We start from the raw sequence: 27,347 nt of genomic DNA, 5'->3' as shown, positions 1-27,347 counted from the left end.
TGAAGCATAACATTTGATATGAAGCAAAAACCGACTTTGCTTATGGTTAGCGGATTGTGAAACCACAAAAAATGCTAAAATTCTGAGTTTGTTGTCCCTGATGTATTAAAAAGCAAAAGGAATAAAGAAAGAAAGGGAAAAATGTAAAGTGTTGCGCCACTAATCTGTGTATATAACGGAGGTTATGATACAAAAAAAAAAGATCCAGTCATAAATCCCAGATTTCAAAACGCGCCTGAACCAAGCCCAGATATTTGCTGAAATAATACATCACATATCTCACATTCAGAAAATTACAGACAAGCAGCCTCACTCTACAGACGGGCGCTCGACTAGACAGGGACTACCCGGACCCATATGGTCAGAACCCACACATCAGTGGATCCAAAACGGCATGAGAGACAAAAATACGAACGAGAGCGGGAGAGCAGGGAAACAAGCTTGTGGCTGAAATCGAGGAAGGATCAACTAAAAACTGCAGCAGCAGAGCTTGAAATTAAATTCTGAGAAAACATGAAGTAATCGAAGCTGTCTTCCTTTTTCTGCCATTAGAATCTGGAAAGCAGTTAATTAAACGTCGCTAAGGTAAGCTGGGCTTCTCTTTTCCTCCTTCCATGTGCTGCTTTGTGAATTCCAGCACAGTTCCTCGCCTCATTTGTTGTTTGGTGGTGTACATTTTACTTATTGAGCAGTGGAGTTTTGTACAGCCTAGGCAGAGATTAAGACAAATTCTGATAAGGACTGGAAGTTGACTCTCAGCATTAAGGAGGATTAATGTTTAGCTCTGTGTGGCAGGGGCCTTCTCAGTGGCTGTGTTTACGCAGTGTTGCAGACCCCGCATTAATCCGAAATTAGTATAAAAGATCAGCTGTGGCCACTGAGGCGAACCTTCGAAGGGCTTAGGCCTGTAATCAAGTCTCACTTTTGGACAATGAGCGCCTAGAAGGTCAATGAGAGACGAGGGTTGGGGTTTGGGGGCTGGGGGGGCTCTTTTGGTGACCACATGATTTAATTTAGGTGAGATCTACACACAGACAAAGTATGTGGCTTCTCCCCCTGAAAACAGCGGACCGGGATTTGTTTTGGTTGGAGCTGAAGGAAACATTCATGTTTATCATGTAACACTTGAAAGACATTTCTCTCTTTTTACTTGAAGCCGATCTGAAATCTTATCCATGTATTTGATGACACAAGTTTACATTTCAGAGCGGGACATATTAGCTCTGTCTCGTAATTATGATGTGTACCAAGGGATTAGAACAACAGTATGGAGCTACAGAGCTGCTTACTAGAACAACGTCTCTCCTGTTCAACACAAACCTGGACAGAGAGGAGATGCATGAGAGCTTAACCATAAAAAACTAAAACTGGACCAAATTTAAAACTACCAGAAAAAAATATGAGTGAGTTTAACACAAAATTATATTTAGTATTTCAAAAACACTTTCAATAAAGTAGTTTTGAACTGAATCTATCTATCTATCTATCTATCTATCTATCTATCTATCTATCTATCTATCTATCTATCTATCTATCTATCTATCTATCTATCTATCTATCTGGTATTAAGATTCTTAGGATCTACTTATTTTCCTCTTTTTAGTTTTTATTTTATCAATAAAAATATTATTTCTCAAAAACTTTTTTTCATTTCTTTTATATATCTATTTTATGGTAATTTTAAAATTTGTCTCCTTTTTTGTTTTTTCATTTTAAAATATTTGATTATTTTCCAAAAAGCTAAACCCAGCTAGCAAAAGAGACAAATAATGCTGCTAAAGTAAAACATAGAAAATTATTTATTTTGTCCACATTTCCTTTTGTTTAAATGTTTTATTCCAAACTTCCCCTTTTTCTCCATTATTTTCTTTTTTTTATCTTTGTTTCTGTCTTTATTTTTTTTAGCTGATATTATGAGAGATTACTGATTGGTGGAGGGCTGGTTGTTCGTTGTTAATGTAACAAGAGTGATGCCAAGCTTAATCACAACATGTTGATAATATTCTAATAACTACATAAAAAGGCAGTTAAAAATGATTATATTTCACCGTAACTTCAGTGTAACTTTGATAATTTTTTTGTTTTTATTTTGGAGTCGTTTGTCTGGGAACCAGAGGCCTCACGTACGACCGAGAGAAGACAGGAAATATAGCCGAGTGTGAACCACAAGCCTTGGTTGATGATTACTCATGAAACTGTTGATGTCTGCATTATTTTGTATTTTTAAACCGCTCTGGAGGAGCGATGCCACGCTCCGAAACGCTTCCAAAAGGAGACAATTTTATTGACATTTTTAAGAAGGCTTACCATACATGGAGTCTAATAATGTGGCCACGAGAGTTTCTCTGGCGCGGCGGATGAGTTCAGGGGAGCTTGCCCTTGTAAATACTTTCCAGGCTGCATCAGTGAAGTTCCTTGAATTATTTATTTACTGACATTTTTCAGCGCTCGGGTAAATTACAGCCGCCAAAATCATCTCCTCAATCAACTTCTTGGCACATGCCAGTCCTTAAGTTTTCCACAGGAATCCAAGCGTGCATCATGTGAACACACGTGTTATCAGCTTACACACACACACACACACACACACACACACACACACACACACACACRCACACACACACACACACACACACAACATAAACCAGCAGCAGCAACAAAGCTGAATGATAATTTGGGGCATTTACACCCTGTTGTGGTGGAAGCAGATCTCTTCATGTGCCATAAGGGTACCAGGAACCCCTCAGCCCCTCGTGCCCCCCAACCTCAGCCACCCACGGCTCCTGCTAAGATTAGACAAATTAAACGCTATTATTCACGTCACTCCTGCAGCTGGCCTTTAAAGTGGTTCTGTGTTAACTATCAGAACGGTTTGCTTTAAAAGCCACAGTCTTCTCCTTCATTTACGATATAAAAAAGCGTTTTTGGCCGACTCGCGGTGGGATTTTTCCTCTCTTCGTGTTGCAGAGGAAAAGAGTTTTTATTATGTTGGAGTTTCTGCTGCTTGGCATGCATTTCCATAGCTCTAAATACTTCATCTACACAGTTTAGTCCAAAACCCGAAATGTTTTAATGACACAGTTCTAGTATTATTCATCTGGTTAAATCTTTAATCTGTGTTTTCGTACACTGTTTTTCCTCCACAAGAAGACACTCCAGTGTTTGCATTCTATTAAAAATATGATGTAGCTCAGTCAGCCTCTCACATTTGTCCTTATGATTTTAAGGCAGTCTCATGTGGACACTCCACCCCCCTCCCAAACCCACTACCACCCACCACCCCTTTATTTCCCCGGTTGTATTCCCTCAACCTGATAATGGATGTGGTATTGGCCGGGGGCCCTTGGACTGAGGAGGACCGGTGATGGATAACCTTGTTTCAAACCCATCATCACTGTACAGCATGTGCCTTGTATGTGTTGTAAAATCCCCCCCCACCACCCCATCCCACCCTCCCATCCTGACCAGGTTCCAGACACATATTGGACAAATGGACAGTTAGAGACGACGTGCAGACCACGTTTCATTTTTACCTCGTGCTACAAACTGGAGAGAAAAACCAAATCCTACATTTTTTTTTTCAATTCAAACCAGTTAATAAATCACCAGTTTAATTGGCAATAAGCAATCACATTAACTTACTGTAACAGGCGTTCAAGACAAAAAGCGATTGGGACAAACTTAAATAAACACTGCAGAAAATGATAAACACCCCAAATTATTCATTTATGGTTTGCAATGCCTTGATACAGTGCCTTGTAAAAATATTAATACTTCTTTTTCACAAATGTAAATTATTGAGCCAACTTTAATCTAAATAGCATCCAGTGCAAACAGTTTCCTTTAGGCACTGATTTGTAGTCGGGGCCCGGCTGTGTGTAGCTCACTTAAGGTTCTGATTACACAGCAATGTTTTCAAAATGATTTTCATTGCATTCACAAAAAGTAGCATTTACACAGCAGTAGAATAAAAACGTTCTGCATGCAGATGAAAACACCGACAGTAGCGGAAACAATGTAGTGTGCATGCCAGGCCCATAGGGGGCAGTGTATCTTTCTTATATCCACAATTTGTTCTCCCTGGTCTGATCCAGAGGGTTGGTTTCATAAGAGATACACATATGATCATGTGATGCGTCATGAATGTTCAGGTTTTGCTTTAACACGTCGAATAATCTGAAGAGGTGCAGCAGGTTTTTTTTTGTTTGTTTGTTTTTCCGCTGTTGTTGTGCTGTGAGCAGAAGGAAACATTTTTAAGGAAAGTTGTGACATCATTGTGTCCTGTTGTTTTTGTTTAACTTCAAACAAACATGATTTATATGGTAGAAAGGAAGGTGCCACTGATTGGAGACTGGGTGGAGGTTCACCATTCCGCCTGTACATACCTAAATAGAATGGTTTAAGGTGTCAGAAAGGTCTAGTCAAAGTCCAGACTTAAATCTAATTACGAACCCTTAAAGTTATACCTACAAAAGCTCCCCACTTAATGTGACAGAGCTTAGTTTATTTTGCAGAGAAAAACAAAAACATAAATAAAAATGCAAGCCACACTGATCAGATTTGTTTTGTTTCAGGAAATAAAGAATTCAGACAAAATGAAGAAGCCAAAGAGCTACAGTTGTTCCTCCAGCTCCCGAGTTAAGCTGTAAATTACAGTTATACGTAAAATATTTTACAGAAAAATAGTAACAAATAAATAATCATATTTATACATATACATCTGCAAAGATTTTTAGATCATAAATGGTATTTTTATCTAAAATAAAGCAGATTTTTGTTACTTGATCCCTCTGTCATGCTTTGAGTCTGCAAGCTCTCAACAAAATGAACTTTTTGAAAGCTTGCCTTCTGCTCTGACCAGTCATCGAACCGACACCATCCCGTCAGGAGCCAGGGGCGCCGACTCCGTCCAACATTACTGCCTTCCGTGATTCTGGCATATCAACTTGAAATCCTGCTACGGGGAACTCCACCTTCTCGCGGAGGGTAAAACTGAGCAGCGGTTGAGATAGTGTGTCTATGAAAACAGTGACGGAGCAGTTTGCGCCTGATGTGAAACATGATAACACCGTCTACAAGCTGGGTGTCGAGAAAACACCACTTCGTTTGACTTTCAGATTTGATGCTTGATTATTATTTTAATCCGAGACGCTGTTGCATGGAAAAAATGATTGCCATACTTCCAAGTCATTTTATAGATTGGAAATTACAGCACTTTTCAGTGCAGTTTCAAGTTATATATCTGCACTGCACAGATTTCTCACATGCAGATTACGTGGCGGTAACTTAAACTCTAAGCAGATTTTTTAGAGTATTTTGTCATAAACTCAGAGGAATTGTGGTCAACATCATTAGTTGCTAGCTTATGACTAAATCTAGTACATTTTTTATGCGTTTTGTTGATGAAAGCAGCAGCAATGCAGGAGGTAATTAGTCCAACCAAATTAAAAGCTGACACACAGTTTAAGGACAGCTGTACGACTCACTCTACACCCAGAGGTTTTTTCTATCTAAAGGAGCTGCCGACGGCTGTTTCTCATCCTCACTCACATGAGTTATATGTCTGACACATCTTACAGTACACTAAAAAGACTCAGCATACATGAAGAGAAAGAAGAAGAAAAAATGATGTGCTTCACATTCACATGTTTTGCATTTCTTGCTGGGAGAGGGTGTCATCTCTAAAGATCTAATTCAATTTAACCTCCAAGCTGTTTCCAATCCTCCTTCCCTTCTCAATATTTCACTCCGTGGGTTCAAGGCTGGAACATTTGCCATTAAATTGCCTTTTAATGGCGAAATACGGATAATTTTGTTGACAAAAAGTCTAAGGAAAATGGTCAAGTCCTTAGAGAATCTCTGGAACAGGCAAAAAGGAAAATCTTGCAATTAAATTGCTTTTCAAATGCTATTTAGAAAAAGAGTGTGCTATCCAAGATAGACAGCAACTTATTCCAGCAGAAACACCTCAATGCTAAAAGTTCAGTATAAATCACACTCATGTATTTTTATTTAAAACTTCAAAACACAAACCCAAAGAATGCACAATTTTCACATCTCTAATAAATGCTCTATAAAATAAAATGATTTGTTATTTGTGTTACTGGGCTCACAGCTCACACATTAACTTGTTTTATTCATTTCTCACATTTTATCTGAAATAGAGACACATTCAATAAAGTTGAACATTATTAAAAAGCCAATTTATTTCAGAAGCATTATTACTAAGAAACAAAACATAAAGTTACATAAAGATACAGTAATTTAAAACTAAAATATAACATCAGACCAATAAAATGTATATATTTATATATATATATATACATAAAATACAGAAATGTGGATTTGCTTGTTTTGATAAAACAAACAAAAACACTGCAACCAGTTATCAACGGGTTCCAAGCCCAGCAAGCAAAACACAGTAACAATATAAATAATAGTTACAAAAGTCATCAGCCATTGTAGTTAGTAATGGCTCATCGTAATCTGTGCATGTGGTTGATTCATAATAAAGATCATCTGGACGTCTCAATCTGAGCCCTGCATTAAATGACTTTGGGTTGTTTAAAATCAAAATAAATGTAGCTTACCTTGAGGTCGTGATCTTCATCTGGCTTTACTACAAAGACAAGAGCTTCAAATCAAAACACTCCTTGTGGTGGTTCTGCAGAAGACCATTATTCCCGTTCATTCACCAGAACCTGTGTTATAACAGTAACAGCAAAACCTTCAAATTATGATTTATCATAAGTTAGCTGTCTTGCACTGAATGGTAAACAAATGGAAAGTTAGAGCACACATGTTGAACAATAATTATATTCAATTTTCCCCCCACCCAAAAACATAAATGCACATTTGTATCTGATATGATAAATTATTTTTCAATTTCCAAACATTTTTACTGAACATTAAAATCTATTGTTATTTGAAAAAGCACAAATCTTATTCCATAACCTACAGTAATGCAGAGTTACATACCATGCATCCTCAGGAGACTGATCATTTCATGAATTGAAAACTTGAGATCTGTGAGCATCTCTAGTAGCAGTAAAACTTTGTGGCCTGTAATTTTATATCAGGGACACACTAACAAGGACAGGACAAATTTCTAAATTTAATACCTACATCGTTACTGATGAGGGGCTTCAGTCTCTCCAGCAAATTATATTTCTCCATATGTTCAAAACATTGAGGCTAATAGAATCTTATTCTTTCATGCATGATAGATTTATGCATTAAACTGATTGCATTGTGATTTTATTTGTACTCATCTTTGTTTAGGCCCAATCTGTAGAGTACAGCTAATTGATGGGTATCAGATGACGTAGCATCCAATGCATCCTTTCCATCTGGTCCAAACGTTCAAATAGAGAGAAAGATAAATGTTATTTTTCTGTTTCGAAGGTAGTTGGTCACAAGGGAGTTAATTTTACAAAACTTACTGAAAAAAAGAGGAGAAAGGTGGATCAATGATTTCCTCTAAAAGCAGGATGAGCGGAAACTAACAATGCCAGGAAACAATCACATCGTTTAAATTGTATTTTCAGATATTTTATTGGACAGTTACTAAGAAAGACAAGCATTCATATGTAAGGTAAGATATATTAGTTGTCCTCAGAGTGCTAATGTTGTTAGCAGCTAGCTCAGTGCCGAGTCACGAACAGAAAATATAATGTTTGTTCAGTGGGACTTTAATGCTAAAAAATAAAAAAGCTAAATAAATTAAATATAACCCAGACATACAGTGACAGTGAGCTGTTACTGGGCCACGACCAGAAACGACCAGGGGGAACATTAGACCTGAATCCAGCCTACAGCGACTCAACATTAAAACTCCAGCATGAATTTGGGTTTACAGAAGCTAAATAAATTATTTACCAGGAGATTCAAGCTCATAAAATAACATAGGTTAGTTCATTGTTAGCTATAGCATCGTTATCATAAAATTACTTAAAATAGCACAGTTCACTTCTCACCTGGCAGAAACAAGCCGACAGCCATATAATGCTTCTTTTGGTCCTAAATGTTGGACCCAGCTTGAAGCTAAATGATTCTCCAGGCTTTTGAAAGGTTTTTTCTGGCTCATCGCTATCAGGTCTGCCACTCCAGGTAGTTATAGTTATGGGATCACCTTGACACCGGGTAAATCCTCAGGATTACAAGACAAGTCTGTTTTTACTGAGATAATACGGATCATATCCTAAATATATTTTTTCTAGATACCTGGGCTGTACCAGCCTACTTAGGGCATTAGCATACTCATAATCAACGTTGCCTTGTTTTGAACCGGAGAAATCCCCTTCTGGCACTCCATCTGAATTTCGCACGTCATCCGGGTCACGTGACTTCTCCCACCTGAGTTGTGGATCTCTGCAGCCTCTCCAGAGTTAACATGGTCCTCTTGGCTGCTTCTCTGATAAATGTGGGCCATGATGTCTCTTGGTAGGTCTGTTGGTGAGCCAGCCTCTCTTCATGTCCAGATGATGGATTGACCAGATTGATCTTTGGGAAAAGCTCGAAAGTTCAGATATTGTTTTACAACCTAACTGTACTTTAAATTTAAATTTCTGATGTTTCAGCTGTGGTTCATCTTTTTATTGATTATGGTGATTTCTGAATGCATTTGGTTGCAATGGACTGTATTTACTAAAAGGGAAAGGATAGCGCTTTTTAGAATTTTTTTAGATGTAAAAAATAAAAATACTGTATCAATTTCCTTCCATTTCACAAAATTATGCCAAATTTGTGCCACTTCAGCATTCTGCTAAATTAGAGGGAGAACATAGAGTCTGAATGTTTACATAAAAACTCTTAAAAAATCCATTTGTGTGCATCCAAATCTGCTACAAGACAGCTTCTCCTAGAATAGCAGGAGTTTTGCTGTCTACACTTCTATATTTAAGTGTTGTGGTCATGCATGATTCATTATGGGCTCAGCGAGGCACCCGTCATGCCAAAGCATATGCCAAGCTGAAATATCAAACAACTGGCACTGACTGTTGCCATGAGAGGTTCTCCACTCTTGCCACAATTCGCTTGCACTCCGTTCACCACTAACTGCCTCTGCAGGGTGATCCTCACCCACTTATGAGCAGCGTGTGAGAGTATCAAAATAACTTGTGAACATCAACGTTTAAGGCGAGGTTTCTGTCGATCATGAAACAAGGTTTAAATTGTAAAAGTCTAGTAAAACAAAATGCATCAGATCACATTTCTGGCTGAAAGTGTTACTTCCAAATGCACTTTCCTGAATGTTGGCCTTTGAACAAAGGTCTGTTTTGAAGGCTGCAGGAGTTTTTGCCACAACAGCTGTGCAGTGACTTTGGTATTTACAGAAGTCAACATTGTATTGCCATGTGGTTCTAGGTTATATCAGCGAGCCACAGAAGCAAAACTAAAAACGTATATTGCACATTTACGAAGTTCTGAAGTCATCTGTAAGGAAAATACCCACAAGTGCCTCGTATAAATAAACACCACAGAAATATCTGAGTTTCCCTCCTCTGCCAAGCAACATTACCCAAGGCATATTAGGAGAGATAAACTGAGCGTTCTGGTTCCCCTCACAGTGCAACGAGCCATGAAAGAAGTTTCCTTTTTATCACCAGCGATGCACGGCATGTTTCTGCAGCAGATTCTGTCCATTAACACATCAGCTGTGTGCACTCACTTTGTGAGAGAAACAAGAGGCAGATGGATCCTGTAGTCGCGTCGTTCACAGCCAGCACAGACACAGTAGAAGGGGAAATTTGTTTCACAGAAGTCACCCCAGCGGGAGGCGTGGAGAACTCTCAGGTCAGAAGACTTCAAGATGAGGAGAGCAGACACTCCTCACTGCAAACCGTGTGATCCATCATCACCGGCACGTTCTTCTGTTGGAAGATCGCGAGCATGCTGGGAGCTCCCACAGACCTCCACTTGAGCACAGTTCAGCTCAAATACATGAAACACCGGAGATAACCTGAGGTAGCAGTCACATCACACAGGGGCTTGCAAAAGTAGCCACAGCCTTCAGACCTTTTTACATTTTGTAGTGTTGCAACTGCAAAAAATTTTGATTAATTAACCACATAAATTTTAATGCATTACAATTTTTCTTTTTTTTTTTTTTTTTACGTGGAAATGTTTTGGCCAGAACCTTTGTGTTCTCGTGTTTCTGGTTCGCCTGTAAGTCAAACACACAACATCTGCCAACAGCAGCAATGTTTGCAGATGGAAGACAAAGCTGCTTCTCTCGGCAAACTGGGGGTTAATTTCTGCTTCAACACACAATCCGATTGAAAGCTGGAAAAAACTATTGTGTTTAAGTTGCTCCTAAAGTAGTTTGTCCGTCAGTAAACCTACTCAATATTCTTTACTCTGACACCTCAGAAGTCACTTAATCAGTGCAAGGAAGAGTATATCACCTCTACAGACGATCAGGAAGTTGGAAAAAGGTGCTCTTGTGAAAAACGTGGCAGCATCATGCAGTGGGAAAATTGTGTTTTCAGCAGGGAAGCTGTTGATGGGAAGATGGATGGTTGGGGTGGAGGTTCATCTCGCAACAGGACAGCCACCCGAAACATGCAGCCAGATAAATAACGAGATAGTTCACGTATATTCATGTTTTAGGATGGCCCAGTCAAAGTTCAGGTCTAAACCTAATTAAGCATGTGTGGCACGACTGAAACTGTTTTGTTCTCTGATGGTTCCCATCAAAATCATACAGAGACTTAACTCCTGTGGTTGTATTGAAAGGTGTTTCTACAAAATGCTGACTCTTGACTCCTGAGTACACTTACATGCCACACCTTTCAGATTTCTATTTGCAAAAAATGAAATCATGTATCACTTTCTTTCCACTTCATCTGATCCAATCTAACCTGACACCCTCATTAAATGCTCCCAGATTACTGCTTAGAAACTTTCAGAAGGAATTTTGTAACCTGGTTTGAAGAAATGCCTCCAGTCAGTGTTTGTGGGTTTTATGAGATTTAGTGCCTGAAAGGGAGTTTTCTCCCTTTCATACATACATACATTCATACATTTCATACATACCTGTGAAAATCTAGCTAATACAATAACTGGGTGCTGCATTTAAAGATCACCGCTGGTGAATCCCATTCCAAACAAAAGCTGTTCTTTAACAGAAGTATCCCTGGGTTTTACAGCAGTGCTAATTTCACCTCCAACTTGCCAAGATCAGCTAGGTAGCAACATCCGTCTGTTCTGGAGTCAAGTCTGGCTCTGATTATCACCAGAGCTACTGCCTCTGCCTGAGAAAAATGCTGCCGCTTTAAAATAAATGTTATTGTTTGTCACAGGAAACCAATCTGATTACTGTTTCTTCTCTCATGTGCGCACTTAACGCCGCACACCGGGCTGTATTTACGCATGTGGTTTTCATTCCACGGCCCCAGCCAGAGGGGAAATGGACACCTCGCATTTTCATCTTTATTAAGTCACAGATTTTAGAAGGGTAAAACGGGGGTTGTTTGCACAAAGTATTTGGCGATCTGGAAGACAATCTGTCTGCGCACATCAAACAATAGATTGGGTTTCCCAGCGGCGGCAGAAGCAACAGAAAGTCAGAAGTGGCCAGGGGAGAAGGAGCAGGATGACTCGTCTGATAGCTGTGACGTCTGTGTTTGCTCAACTTGACAGCGAAAGTGAGGAGCTGTTAAAGTGTGGTGCGAAGCTATTTTGGGTTCAACAGGAATTGGCCATTTTGATGGTATCGTTTCACGTCGGCTGTGTGTACAGTTACAGCAACAGTGTCGACGTTAATGTCCATCTTATCAAATGTCTCTGAGTGAAAACAGCATCTGCAGGGTTCTCTAATTTACTCGACTCTTCATCTGTTTTGCTTTTTTCCCATTCCTCTGGAAAAGACAAAGAGTCCTGAATACTGAAACATGCACACAAAAAACGACAAGAGTGCAGAAAGAAATAATGCATGTAAAAAAACAGAATTAAAGACTTGAAAGACATCTGAGTGGAAAGCTGAGAAACCGAGAGAGCCGTCAGCGGGGCCTGCCAAGGCTTAGAAGTCAGACTGTTTGTTTTGCTTCGTATGTCGGCGAGCCACTCTGCTGCTCCCAGTGTGGTTCTGTCCTGCCGTCATTCTCCATTAGCTTCCTCCAAATAAACTTTACCTCTTCTTCTTTACTTCACACCCAGCAAACCAGTACCACACACCTCCTAGGGAAAAAAAAACACACACACAATATCTAAATGTTGTGAAAGGAGCCAATTAGAAAATTTATCTTGTTTGGAGGGCTCGTAATAGTTTAATTCCAAAAACATGTCTTCTGCCTCTCTGGTAATGTGTCACATGTGCGGCTGTGGCTTTCTGCGGAGCTGGGGTGGGCGAGCAGCAACGGGGGGGGGAAGGGGGAGTTTGAACGTGCTTGGTGGCAAACATTTGTTTATGTTTTCCTCCTAGTGCATCATTTCAAAGGGCGGCATCACGGGCTTCACATCTCCTGTCGATTAGAAACACATTGCGATGTGCTCGGTATGAAAAACTGTCAAACCAACAGTCATGTCATGTATGAGAAACGGGGGGAAGAGTTGTGTGATGCAATGTGTTTTTAAAGATAGAATAACTTCGGCATTTAATCAGGGAGACATCGGCTCATTTGGTTTCACTTAAATCCACAAACCAGCCCAAACCTCCCCCCTGAAGTGCAGAGATAGCTTGTGTTGCAGGACCCACCACTCCCAACTGCTGTGTGTGGCTTTCTGTGTGTTTGAACAGTGTTATTTTAAAGGAATCTGGTATCAGAAGATTTCTGTCACATCTACATCTCATATCGATGTAAATAAATAAATACATAAAAAATACAGCAGACGTCTCCACCAGCTGATGAAAGAGGGAATACAACATGTGTGTTTTTACTACCTATTTATTTTCTACTTCCTGTGTTTGAGCCTGAGCACGTGGCTAAAAAGGCTTTTAATTGTTCCCATTACACACAGCTGAGGCATGCTACCAAAGCAATGGCAGGAACGGTCCTTGAATAGACATCCAACTGTAAAACCTGAAGAAGAGGCTCTCGTATTTCGTTTTAATTTCCTCCTCGGTTTGCCCCTCCCATGCTCGCTGTATTCCTAGCAGGAAAGAAACATCTACCAGCTTGATGAAACTGAAACTCTGACTCAGGCTTTTGATATTTCATTTGTGAATGTTTCCATTTCTCTGAATGGAATAATGTCAGTTTCAACAACTTCAAAATTTAATTTAGATCCGGTGCTTACAGAGAGTGACATTTTGTGACATTTAGCAAATTTCCATGAAAGTTGACTGAATCATAAACAAAACCGACTGTGTTTCCTCTACAAAACTGATATTTACGTCTTTTAATGAAGAAAAAAACTAGTGATTTAAAGCCATTGATTGAAAACCAAATTATTTTGATTTGCATGAAGGAAATCAGGACAAATGTAAAAAAGCATAAAAGAAAAAACACAAGACTCCAGTCAAATTCTGAAATCAATACCCAACATAATGCTGACCCAAAGCTAAAGAGCGATGAAAAGTGTGGCTATTCTGTCTGGAGAAAAGGAGGAACTCAAAGGAACTGTTATCCGATAGCTGCAGCTTGAAGAGCTAACAAACCGGCACCCTAAGGAGAACTTTATGAGCTCATCAGCTTAGCTGGGCTGACTGTGGCCCAGATGTGTAGTTGACTTAGAACTGGAAGGTTGTAGGTTTGATTCCAGCTTCCTCTTGTCACGTGGCGATGTGTCTCAGCACGAGGCACTACGTAGAAGTAAGCCATGTAGAAGTAAGCCATAGTCATGCTACTCTTGATTTTCCCACAGACTCAGCATGTCATTCTTCAGGACTTCTTCTGCCCAGCTGAAGTTAACTTTCCCACAGCAACACCATGTTTAGGATTAACAAGTCACACAAGCTAATGCTAAACATGGTGGAGACAAGAGAAGTTGGACTATTGCTATGCAATCATCCAGCAGCAGGAGTTTTTTGTTATTTTTGTTATTTTTATTTACAGAGAACACACTAAATGTAAAGAAAGCAGTAATTTTGCTAACACACAACATGTGCAACCACTTTGCTAGTTTAGTTGTTGACTCCCTGCATAATTTTATTTTTTAATTCCTGAAAACCAAGAGTTTACATCCCTACTCTTGGTGGAAATTATATTTCTAATAGAGAAACTTTTTTAGTGATCAATGAAAAATCTGTCTTCTTCTTGTGTTCACATCTTCACCCACATTTCAATCACACATCTGTATCTAAAATGCTCCTAACTTCCTTATTTGGTCACCAAGACGTTTGACAAATTCCAACTAAAACTGTTTTTTAAGACGAAGACTCAGTGTAATCAGATTATGGCATCAAAATATGTTAATTCTTTCCTGTATTTGAAATAGGTCTGGCTCTAATGACATTTTTATCACCAAAAGTTGCCTTTAAATGAAAAAAAAAAAGTCAATTATGCTTTATTTATGCTTCAAACTTTCAGTGTTTGTTGCTTTTATGGCTCTTTCTTTATTTCATTGTTCATTTTCATTTCTGTCTCACAGAAATGAAAATATAACATTTATATGGATGAAACAAAAGGTTATGTCTAATTTCTAACTACTTTTCATAAGCAATTATGCATTTACACTCACAATTAACAATTATTTTACACTTTTTCAAGTCATTATTACATTGTAATAGAAAATGTGGTGAATCTAGGCTGTGTTAAAGAGAAATCACAGGTGTAGAAAGCATATATAAGTATATGGTATATTACCTTTAGTTTTATCCATAAATGATTTGTGCAAACAGAGAATATATGTGATCAGGTGTTGTATGTGTGAACCATCATTAGTGAGGCAGTGGGCAGCACAGGGTGAACACGGTGCTGGGCAGGGTAAGGCCTTATCGCTGCTTTAATTTTTCTCCCCAAGGTGAGCTGGGAAGAGATCAGTGGCACTAAACCCTGGGAATTACCCTAGATATTGGCCCCCTGTGGTCTGCAAATGAAATCCTGCTGTCGGCAGGAAGAACATGGTGGTTAACACTCTGAAAATCAGTTTTTGTGCAGACCACAGCTGGCGTGAAGGGACAACGAAGAGCAGCAGAGAAAGCTGAAGTAAGGAGCAAGAAAATGAGAGGGGGAAGGGGCAGTTTGAAGGGAAAAAGAGGAGAACTCATATGAGAGAAAAATATGAGGAAATTGCCTTGCTTTTGGCCTTTATTTTAGAATACCTGCTTAAAACGTACATACTTTTCAGCACCAAGTGTCTTCAAAGGTAGTCTGTGTAATATGTGAGTCTGTATGAAAGCTGAGCCCTTATATTCCATGTGGAGGACAACCTCAAAAAATAATACGTAAGACTGGTAGCAGACAAATGCAGACTTTAGATAGATGCATGAACCAAACTGGGGTTGAAACCAAAACCAGTGTCCAGCTGTTTGTGGGCCGGAGCCGGGTTCTGGGGGCCAAACCGACTCGCCTGTGAGATAAAAATCAGTGCATGTAATCATAACCTACACACACTGGCTGAGCAGCTGTCAGGCCGATGATGGTTATCACCGTTTTCTTTTTTAGCCGACTGAAAGTAGGCACTTTAACACAATATTTCAACTGAAACAGTCAAATGACATTTGGATATTTTGATTCTATTGCAGCAAGAAAATTGTTGTGTGTGTGTTTGTTTAAGGGAATAAAAAACCCATAAATGGTCTTGTGGCGTGAAGGACTCGTTGAGAACAGACCTTCCCTGAGGGACTCAAGGTTTGCATTTGCTCAAAAATACAAATAGCATCGTAAAGATTTCCATACACCAACTTCCTCTGATTAACGTTCCTTCATTTACATACTTTATGTGAGGAAGTCCTCAAAAGTAAAAGATGCATCTCACTGTAAAAGGAAAGAATCTGCAATCTAATCCGTGATTCTCGGTGTAATTAACCAAGAACTGGAGTTAATGACATGGAAAATTATACATCAGCTCGTTGAACACCAAACTGACACGACGCAGGCAGAAACTATATATGCTGTTACATTTCAACACTCACTTGAGTCAGTCTTAGCTTCGCTGCCTCACAGATATACACAAACATCCACACACACACACAGCCACATACACACACATCTTCACCTATGTATTTAGCACAGACTCCCCTGCTGCCCTGTGACACAGAGATATTATTTATAGGCTCTTATAAGGGTGTAAAACAAGCCCTCCTCTCTTTAGAAAAACTCTCCCCGAATCAGACAGAAATAGCAGGTGCCCCGATCACTTAACTAGGCTGGGGGGGATTCAGGGCTTGGAAATAAAGAGAAGGATGTTTACTCATTGCCAGAATGAAACCAGTGCTAATCTCCAATCAAGTCCAAAAGGCAGATAGTTAGCAAGGAGAACCTAAAAATATCCCAGAGGGTAACACATTCCAGATATGGTCGAGCTTAACTTTGATCATACTATACGCTGGACCGTGTGTGCTGAAAATGATTAGCACTTCTGCACAGCGCTTCGGGAGATTCCCTATATAGATCCATTTAAAGGGCATAGCACAGAGTATTGAGGCATTTTGCACCTTTCAGAGGGAAAACCAGGGAGTAGCTCAGAGTGTCTGAAAAGTTTAGCTTAACGCTCCTGTCAGCTCAAACACGCGGCCCTGGTAGGGTCAGGTGTAACATTATGTCTCATCCATTGGTCAAATACTGATGACAATCATCTAAATGGGAAAAAGTGAATAGACTAGGAACTACAGAGCATTTCATAGTTCCTCTTCGTCTGTAGGACGTGTTTGGTGAATGTTGATGTAGTAAAAGTACCTGGTACTTTCCCATACAGTTTCAGTATCATCCCCACATATTCATGGCTCAGAATTTGTAAATTGTTCTGTAACAAAGTTAAATGCGGAAAATTAATTTCCAGAAAGCACATATTCAAAAGACAACGCAACTTAGGGAGCTGAAACACCAAGAAGCAATGCTACTCGACACAAAGCAGCCAATCCAGGAGCACCTTTCATTTTCCTTGGTGCTGATTGGCTGAATCCCCAATAGTGGAGATAAGTCTACAAATGCTAGTTTATGTGGTAGTGCTAAGATGGTTTACAAATTGTATATTAATGAAAAATAGGGTATGTCTGAATTATTAAAATAGTAATTTATAGGCCTTTTTAGATGGAATCTCAAGTTTTCGTTGATTTCTACTTGTGAGCAGTTGTGTAAGTTGTTACTCCATATTTATCATATTTAGCTGCATGTACATGAGCATGATTAAAAGCGCTAATAGCCTCCCCCTGGCTCTGATTGGTTGTTTCTGATCGAGTGTTGCATTTCTGCAGAGGACAGTAGGATCACAGAGAGAGAGAGGAGAGAGAACAGTATACTGTCACAACATGGTGACAGTTAAACAAATATGTATAAAAAAATGTATATACATATAAAAGTTACATATTGCTTTGATATATTGTCTGGGGATGTCCTGCGACACATAAACAAGAAGTCCTGTGGAAAGGCGAAATGGCACAGTGATTATACATATTTTCATTAGTTTTGATTAAAAATTGAAAGGTTTGCAGTGTATTTTTCAATACTATTCAGTATTCTTACTGTTTTAGTTCATTAAAAAAGACTGCTTTCTTCAGAAAAACCTGTAAGATTGGACACAAAAGTTGTGATGAGTTAATAAAGGTCCACTTTAATATCACATCATTCTTTCTCCAACATAATTAGATGTTTTCAATGTCTCTGTTTTGGTGATGCTAACATGTTTCTTGTTAGTTTTATGTGTGTGTTTGTCCTCTGGAGGTCCATCAGGTTTCCGTGGCGACTTCCTTCATTTTATGAAGTGATTTTTGTTAACTTAACTCCCTGTGAATCTCCAATCAAATCCATTATTAAACTCACTCATAATCCATACACTAAGATTGTTAGGATTTTATAGTATGAACAACTCCAAACCTGCTCTGTTGGTAATAAGAGCTAAACATACTGAATGCAATATCAGGTAATTTTTCCCAAAAAAGCTGTTGTCAGAAAGTTATATTAATATTTTGTACTACCTCTTTTTCCTACATTACAGCTGTGTTTTAACAAAGCCACTGAGGTTTTTAAAAGACAGAAACCTCTAAGTCACCTAATTTATTGCACCTCCAGATCCTCACACCTCTCTTCTTACACCCCACCTCATCTGCAGCCGTCTTCTGGCAGCTCATCCTGCCTGTGCAACGTTTCAGGTCACCTTGCATCCTTTTAACATCGCGTGAAGATAATAATAACTTCATTTATTAGCTACCAGACTCCCTCTACATCCCACAACCCCCAGTAAGTCATGAATTAACTGTCTAATTTTGGGACTAGACCTGTGGAATCAGACAAAAAGTCTTGAAAAGCAACAGATCAAGCCGAGATCTAAATTAGGAAAGAGGGAGAAACAATGAGATCTGTCAGACTGCAAAGGGCCCCAACACATTTGGTAAGGCTTCCAGAAAACCACACAGAGAGATATTATCCCTATCCCTATCCATAGAACAGTGGTTAGCCAACCAAAAATTCTTAAGATCACAAAAAACAAGAACATCATCTCAATATTGACACAAACCCAAGACCAACATCACTGGTGATCGGAAAGAATTCAAATTAGCCAAAACATGTAAAAATCATTGGAAAATAGTTCCACATCCAAACTAAAACTACAACAGGGTTATGAAACAAGGCAGCGATGAAGTGGCCAAGTCAAAGTCTGGACTTAAATTTGACTGAGAAGCAGCAGCGTGACCTTGAACCTATTGTTCTCTTGTATTTACTTGTTATCTTTGTCCATCCATCCATTTTCTTACACCCTTGTCCCTCAGTGGGGTCGGGAGGGTTGCTGGTGCCTCTCCAGCTAACGTTCTGGGCGAGAGGCGGGGTCACCTGGACAGGTTGCCAGTCTGTCGCAGGGCAACACAGAGACACACAGGACACACAACCATGCACACACACACTCACACCTAGGGACAATTTAGAGAGACCAATTAACCTGACAGTCATGTTTTTGGACTGTGGGAGGAAACCAGAGTACCCGGAGAAAATCCACGCACGCACAGGGAGAACATGCAAACTCCATGCAGAAAGACCAGGGCTGGAAATCGAACCCAGAACCTTCTTGCTGCAAGGCAACAGCTCTACCAACTGCACCACTGTGCAGCCCCGTTATCTTTGTCTGATATTTAAACATATTTGATTATCTGAACACTTTAAATGTGATTAAAAAATTGCAAACCTGAATAACTATGTAGGGGTGCAAATACTTTTCTCCAGCACTGAATTCAAAAACTTCCAGTGAAGCAGCAGCAGCAGCATATCTGATCACTTATGAAGGATGAATCACTTCATTCTCACTGAGCTCCACTGATTACTGATTCGAAAAATAAGCAGAGTTACAAATCCGTTGAACTGTTGGGTCTGAACCAAACTATGACACAGGCTTATGTTCCTTCTTAACTATTTAGTAAGTTTCCTTCAACAGTTAAGATTTTCTTATCTGATTACAATGTTACCAAATCAGTTATTTGAACGTTTCCTTGTGTTTCAGTGAACAAGCAAGAACAAAAATCCATGTTGTTGGAAAATAAAGCAATATTCCCCCTTACAGCTTTATTTTATGAGGTTTTTCTCGACTCAACTATTATCATAAAAATGTTTTACTTATTGTTCAGTGTGGATGCCATTTGCCTAATCCTCCCTACTGAAATTTTCCATGCGTAAAATCTTCAGATTCTTAGTTCAACAAACTTTATTTACCCGCATGTCATAGAGAGACGGAGAAAACAGCAACTAGCAACAGCTCATAAAATTACAAGGACACAAGGAAGACTGTGTTCTTGTCACCTCACACTAGTTTTAGCTCTACTATGCTGCAGATATTCACACTTAATTTATATCTCAGTAAACCCAGCGTAAGCAGATTGCTTCATATCTTCAGTAGCTTTGCAATTTCTTGCAATGAAATGAAGTGGGATTAAAAAACTGAAACAGTTTCCCAAAGTTTTTTGTGTTTCAGAAACATGACAAGTAGCTGAAAGCATAATTTGTTGCATTTGCAGTTAGATTAAGCAGTTTTACCATGAGACCTGCTACATATTAAAATAGAATAAAATTTCCTTCATGTTAGAAGAACGTGAGCTTCAGAAGGTTCCTGGTTTGTCCTTGTGGACTGCTGTAAATCTCAGTCATGATTTTTGAGCAGTGCCTCTTACCCTCGCTGTCCATGCTGAGGTAAAATGGCTTCAGTGGACATTGATGCCGGCGTTCCAGTATCAGCCATTTTAAGATCAGCTTGAAACCTTTTTGGTTCCTGAACATCACAACTGAGGGCGATAGTTTAGGTCAGAGTATTGAAACGTACACAGCTGCTTTAAACAGAGCAATCATCCAAAGCACAAGTCTTCCCAAATCCCTCACATCAGTCATATTGGAAAATGTGGATTATGATATAAAAAAGAGAAAAATAAATGACAGAAGCTTGTTGGTTGTAACAGAAAACTTGTGGATTCTTTGCAATTTGCATTTAACCAGGAGTATCAAAATAATGGCATTTGTGGTAAATGGATGTAATCTTCTTTCTTCTGCTGTAAAAGTGCACCGAGTTAACAGAAGAACTTGTTAAGGGAATTAAAAATTAGTTTAGAATCCCTTTTATTTCATGGGTAAAAAAACAAAGTAAATATACTGTAGGTTGTTTAGCTTTTATAAATTTAAATAAAATGACTACCCAAGATGCACTGCATTGCATCCTGGGTAGGTGTCACCTGCTAGGTGTCCAACCAGAAGGGTATTTTTTGTGAAATAAGTAAAGTTCAGCCCTTTCAGTTTGGACCAGAGCATGTTGAAATAAAGGGCAATGGAGAAATGATGAGGGGAAATGAAGATGAGGACCAAACTGATGAAGAAGGGCGAGTTTGTGTGGCTGCTGCTCGGAAAAGCTAACAACCCAGAGGAGAGCGTACGCTGTAAAAGATATTCAGCTTCCAACTCTGTCAAAACTTGTTCTCAAATAGATTAGAATAGTTTGTTACAAAGTCTTAAATATCACTTTAAACATCCGTTTATTTTTGAGTTTGTGTGTGCTGCCCTCATCAGTCCTGGACTTTTTGTGTTTTGTTTACAGAGTCGACCTTTTCCAACCATCACCGTCGACCTCTGTAGGTCAAAATATAACAAAGATACACAATTTTTGAAGTCATAAGGTTTTACGTATCACAAACAACAACTTTTAGGTTAATAGAAAAAATATTAGATATTTAGGCCAACATGTCGATCCTTCAAAGAAAACATATTTCCCAAACTGTCAGTTCTTTCTTGCTGGAAGTTCTTACATCTCAAGTTGCTCACCATGAAAAGTGCAGAGGCGAGACGTCGTAAAAAAAAATGCCTATCCACCTGTTGTTCTGGCACAGAGGAGGCATTTTGATCCCCACCTGCAATTCTTTTTGTTGGGCAGACTGTGACGTGTGTGCGTGTAAATGTCCGCCAAGAGCGTCTCCCCATAAACAGGTGGGGTTCTCCTCCACAGATATCGAGTTCCCCTCTTTGATAACCCATTACAGACTTCATTAATTTCACTCACTCTGGCCACGCACTCGCCGCCTGACAAACTCACAGAGGAATTTCTTTGTGAGTACACCTCTTTGGGCTTGTGTAAGTTTTACAAGCAGAGATTAACATGTGTGAAAACAAATGTAATTTAATCCTTTATTGTTTTAGGAAGGTGAAGCAGACATGGAGAGCTTAAAGAGAGGTTTTTGTACACAAGTCTGCAGTCGTGTCCTTAGTGACTTTATGACCAGGCTGTTTCCATTGTTTGGGGGAAAAGAGAAAATCTAAAAAAGCGTTTAATTAGATTAGGAACAAAAACATTAATCAAGAGTTTCTATGTTTTACAATAAACACAATTAAATAAGATGAAGCAAAAGATAGAACAAGAAAATTTCGCGGGGCATGTTCATCCTTTAAACTCATGCTAATAGGTCTCATGAGAGCTTTTTATTCAGGGAATGGAGCTACAGTGATCTCCCAAGTCCAGTTGTTCTGGACAAATTTCTGCTTTTCTTTGTTTCCTGACATTGATTGGTTATTCTCAAGCCCACAGGACACCCGATACCGCAGCCTGCCTGATTCCAGTTGTGCAGTGAGTCACCTCCATGTCTGGCAGATGACAGAGTATTACAGGGTGAACTTGGACTCGTCCTCACTCTGTCCACACCGAAACGCTGAGATGAGCGCCCCTGTCCAAAAGCATATCTAGAATTGCTCCAAACTTTCAGAACAATGCAGGGGATTATGACGCTATGCTAAATTTAACCTCACAAAGGAATTTACACAAAAGCACACAGGCAAGTCATTTGTCTTCCTGAATGGCAGATGCAATTTGCACAATGCCACAAGCGATGCCACAAACAACTGATCTCTGCTTTGCAACCAAGCAGTTCTATGTACCTGCTCAGTGTTGTCCAGCTCCTCCCTTTGTCTGAACGAGACAGAAGAGGCAGGGTACACATGGGAAAGGTCACTAGTCCATCACAAGTAACCACAGAGACACACAAGACAAACGGCCATGTGCAAACCTCAGGGCAAATTAGACCAATTAACAAAACAGTTGTGTTTCTAGACTGTGGGTTTAAGCTGCAAGTTCAGGATATTTTTAATGTATTAGCCAACAGTTACTGAACTCTGAGTGACTATTGCACTCACCAATGTTGATGATATATTTTACAGCCCTGGACATGGCTCAGTGCAGCCTTTTATAAGTACCTTTTTCCAAAAAAGTTACTCAAGTGAATGTAACAAGTACTAACCACTTTTGAACATAGACAACAACAGTAGAAGTGCGGAAGCCCCTACTGTATCAAATTGATATAGGAATAAAAGAGAGTTGGCCATTAAGGTAAAAAGAACAAACAGCTTCCAGGCTAGGTGGGCATGGCTGACTCTGTGGGCGGGCAGTGCCCCCCAATGCCCCCCAGTGCCCCCCAATGCCCACCAATGCCCCCCAGTGCCCCCCAAAACCCCCCAATGCCCACCCATGCCGCCGGGCCTGGCTCAGAGTGTTGAAAACTGGCCAGAAATGACTACTGAAGACAAAAAAACCCCATCAGGTTTGGAGACGTGAGTTTCAACACAAAAATTTGTCTCCAAACTCATAAAAAAGAAAAGAAGATCGAGAGGAGGACGTCGAAACACAGACAATGAGACAAAACAAGGAGCAACCTGTTACAGGAATTTATATTACCAGAATATAAATTCCTATTAAGGTTCTAAAGTCATAAATTGTACATTACAAACGGTAATCAGTTCTTACTGTTCATTGTTCTCAACTCAGTCGCTTTCCGTCTCGTCTTGCCAGCCATGATGGTCCTGATCATCAGGACCATCATGGCTCCATTCTGAGACATCCAGCAGTCGGTTCAAGTTCACTCTGGTATGGTCGTTTATTATTTATTCCCGTAACGTCTTCTGGCATTTCTACATATACAAAAATAATTATTCTTCCATTTTCACTGATAAGCAACCAGGCAGTAACATCGCTTCAGTAGCCGGCTGAGGCTCAGTGCATGTTCTGAACTGAGGATAGCAAACTGTAGCTCCGCCCCCAAACCTGAGGCATTACTGACAAAACACTAAAAACTATTTAAGTTGTAGGTCAGAGAGATTGATCTCTGGAAAGTTTTATGAACGTGTTTCGCTAAATGATATTATGCCATATAAAACATTCTGGTTTCATTTCTCCTATAATCTCTTGGTCTTTCGTCTGTGGGAGGAAGTCGGAGTAACCAGAGAAAACTCACACATTCACAGGGAGAACGTGAAAACCTCAGGCTGAGATTCAAACCCAGGACCTTCTTGCAAGTCAATAGTGCTACCAACTCTACATAGCAGATCATATTAAGCTACAACACAGTTTAAACTTATTTTGATATTAGATTTTAGTTTTTAATCTGCTCAGTAAACCAGCTGCATTTTGTCCTTCTGATCTTGAAAAGTGTTAATGGGAAAAACAACACCTTCTCTATAACTAAGCAAATAGGTGCCATCTGTGCAACATTGTTTAAAAGGAGACTAGTGTCATTTATTTTTAGTAACCTGTACCAACTATTTAAAAATGTCCTCGTAATGTTCATACTCAGGCCACTGGGGTCATTTCTTTCTTGTTGCATAGAACAGCCTCTGTTGTTAACTGTGCGCTGTTGAGGTGAAGTTAATTTATTCTGATCGGATACGCTTATTGATTTAACACAAGACAACAAAAAAGGTTTTCCAGAATAAAAGTTGGAGGTTTTTCTGGGCGCACTGAGAAAACGGGTGTTTGAATTGCAGATGGTTCACAACATTGAGGCATCTATAAATCCATAATGAAGAAAAAACACAAACATCGCGCTGGAGGAACTACTGAACAGTGGGAGTGGGAAGTTGTGGACAGAAAACCAAACAAAACCATTTCATCAAGCAATATCTGATCCTTCTCTCGGCTGAGCATTGATTTTTCTGGTTTGCTGTGTAAGTTTGTGTGCGATCTTCAACAGTTCAATGCTGTGAGTGGTATCTGTTCTCATTTAATTAACAAGGTCAATCATTACCTCAAACGAGTTGAACTGCATCTTTGTAGGCATGATATTTTTTCCAGTTGGTTTGATGGGAATATTATTGGAGACGGAGGAAATGTGAGAAAAGACGTCTCCACAGCAATCATTCAGTTTTGAGTTTAGAGCAAAAAACACCGGGAATTAGTTTTATGCTGTTTGAGTCAAAATCATAATGATCTTTGATTTTTTTGATCCAAACAGCTGAATAATCCCACAACAACTCTTAAAAAATATTGCTTTCTAGGAGAATGTGGAGCAAAAATAATTCCTGGAACACCTTATTTCTAAATAGACAGTCTGAAATGATGCATTGAGTTTGTGCTGACCGAGGTCAGGGCAGTGAAAAATAGTACAGCATCCTGAACTCCATCAGTTTCAGCAACTCAAAGAGAAACATCTGGTTGGACTCAGCTCCAGTGAGCACAAACCCTGCCAAGGAGGCTGCACATGTAGAGAGCAGACAGCCTTCAAAACAAGCACCACCAGCTTCGTTGGCTACTGTCATCATTTCCTTCAGGTCTCGTTCAGTTTAATAGCCCTCCATGATCACCATGTGCAGAAGAAACCTGTTCCTTTAACGGCTCCAAATAAAAGAGAAGGTGGAGAAAAAAAGGTTCTGTAACTGTGTGAGATAACAGATATGAATATGTTACATTGTTACCTCTTTGAGCACTGTACATAGTTTGGCTTTAGTGTAATCCATCAACCCTGGGTGAGAAATAGCCTTCTATATTTGTCCCCTACATCTTTAGCTTGTGCTCTCAGTTGGTACAGAGGCAGCTGAGAAGACAACCATCTCCATCAGTCATAACTGCTGGCTCAGAGCCTGGGGTTCCTGTCACTAAGAGGCTTAAAGTGAAGACTCTTCCCCCTCATTCGAATAAAAGCCAAGCAGGTCAAAAGGTTCCGAAATGATTTGCATGACCAGGGAGGTTCTGACTTTATGACTGCGGCGCAAAATTTACACTAAGTTGTGGTTCTCTCTGATGGACAGCTGGCAACTTCCTCCTATTTCTACAGTCTCTGCAGTGATCACTCTTAAAATTTAAAATTGCTTAAAGCTGCTAGATTCTTTAAAAAAACCTAACATGTAGCCCCCTGAACTCCAGACAAGCTGTGCAGTAATTTCAGTAATTCCTCCATATGCCGTCAAATTTCGGGTCTCTAAACGCTGTTTTAAGTCTGAGAATACGAGACCTATAAAACACAAGTGGAAGAGCAGCAAAAGGAAAACATTTGGGGAAAGCAGTTCGAAGCTGGGAATTGCTCCTGTAACACACAGCCGTGTGGCCACAAGAATCCGTCTGAAACCACGTCAAGACTGCGATGATTATTTCACTCTTTTCTGCAGCTTTTCGTCTGCATCCGCTTACCACCACATCAGCACTTTTGCTCCAAATGAAATCTGAAGGCATTCCTCTCCCTCTCCGCACCCTTTTGAAGCTCTAATCAAACCCGATGGAGCTTTCTGAACCTCTGCGCCTGATGTTGCACAATTGCTGTCTTCTAATTTTAATGCAATCAAGGTTATCAACAACAAAACTAGCCTGGGAGACATCTTAATATCATTTTAAAGTCTTTATCATTTACACTGACAGAAAAATTGCTTGTAAGTTACAGCAGTTTTCACTTGTTTGCATAGAGTCTAAGTAGTAATGTCCCTTAATGGCTCAGATGCTGAACATGCTGAAAGAAATGTTCTTATCTGGAGAATACAGTAAACCTAGAATGGGAAAGGCTCTAATTTTGTGGTTGCTCAACTTCTCCCACAGAAGTCCTCACGGCTAAAGTGACCAACCTGTTAGCTTTAAATGTGGTGTCGTCCTGTCAAAGTGTCTTAAGTCTTTGCAACTTGTTCACTTTCTGAAATGCTCAGAGGTCTTTGCAGTCCGAGGGTCAGGGTGGCGCTCTGTAAGCAGGCACTGAGAGATGCCTTAAAATACTTAGGAAGTTCAAATCTCCTTGACCTGACAAGTTTTCCTCACAGTTATCATGTAAGAATCAACATATGGGCTTAAAATGACAATATTTTATAGGGTTTTTCACTTTTCAACATCCTGATATTTCAAACTTTCACTGGGTGAACCATTTGGATCATCTTCTAAACGCTGTGTTTGGATTTTATGACTGATCAGTAGAAAGTAATACAAAGTTGTGAAAAGAAAGGAAAATTAGACGTGGTTTTCAAAGCAGCCTGCAGTTGGCAGCACTGTTGCCTTGCAACATGAAGATCCTGAGTTTGAATCCAAATGGATTTTGCATGTTTTCCCTGTCCGTGTTGGGCTCTCTCCTGGTACTCTGACTTCCTCCTACAGTCCAATTATGACTAACAGGTTAACTGAACTTCTAAGACTATGTTTACATGAGACCGCTGTCTGAAAACTTACGCTCTATCGGATGTTGACGGTGGAAAAGATCCACGTTTAGTCGAGATCGTGAAGACATCTTGAAGCTGCTTTAGTTGTCATGCCAGGCCACTATGTGGCGCTGTGATTTCAGCAGCTCATTGAAACACCACTTCTGACCCTCAACATTAAAACCAAATGCCAATGCAAAACATATATATTCCATATTAGAAATTGTGTTAAACTGAACAGGTTAAGTGGCACACACAGCACAATGCCGCTGGAGACCATTCCCTACTGTGAAATATAGAGGAGGCTGCGTTATGTTCTGGGCTGTTTGGTTGCATCAGACTCAGGGTGTCTGGAATCTGTGCAGGTTATGGCAGGACAATGACCCAAAACAGCTAAAAACACCTAAAACG

The 27,347-nt window shown here is 39.7% G+C and overlaps 1 protein-coding gene across 1 annotated transcript in view; it reads left to right on the top strand.

Moving 5' to 3' along the window:
• Positions 1-384: 384 nt before the first annotated feature.
• pitx2 (paired-like homeodomain 2) overlaps positions 385-27,347 on the top strand; it is a 56,476-nt gene continuing 29,513 nt past the window's right edge. Inside the window, exon 1 of the mRNA XM_008421038.2 lies at positions 385-585. The gene's annotated coding sequence lies outside the window, so the exon portion shown is untranslated. The remainder of the gene's footprint in view (positions 586-27,347) is intronic.

Source organism: Poecilia reticulata, linkage group LG10 (genome assembly GCF_000633615.1).
Source record: "Poecilia reticulata strain Guanapo linkage group LG10, Guppy_female_1.0+MT, whole genome shotgun sequence".
NCBI lineage: Eukaryota > Metazoa > Chordata > Actinopteri > Cyprinodontiformes > Poeciliidae > Poecilia > Poecilia reticulata.
Note: the sequence above shows the minus strand (reverse complement) of the source record. Positions and strands in the feature narration are given on the sequence as shown.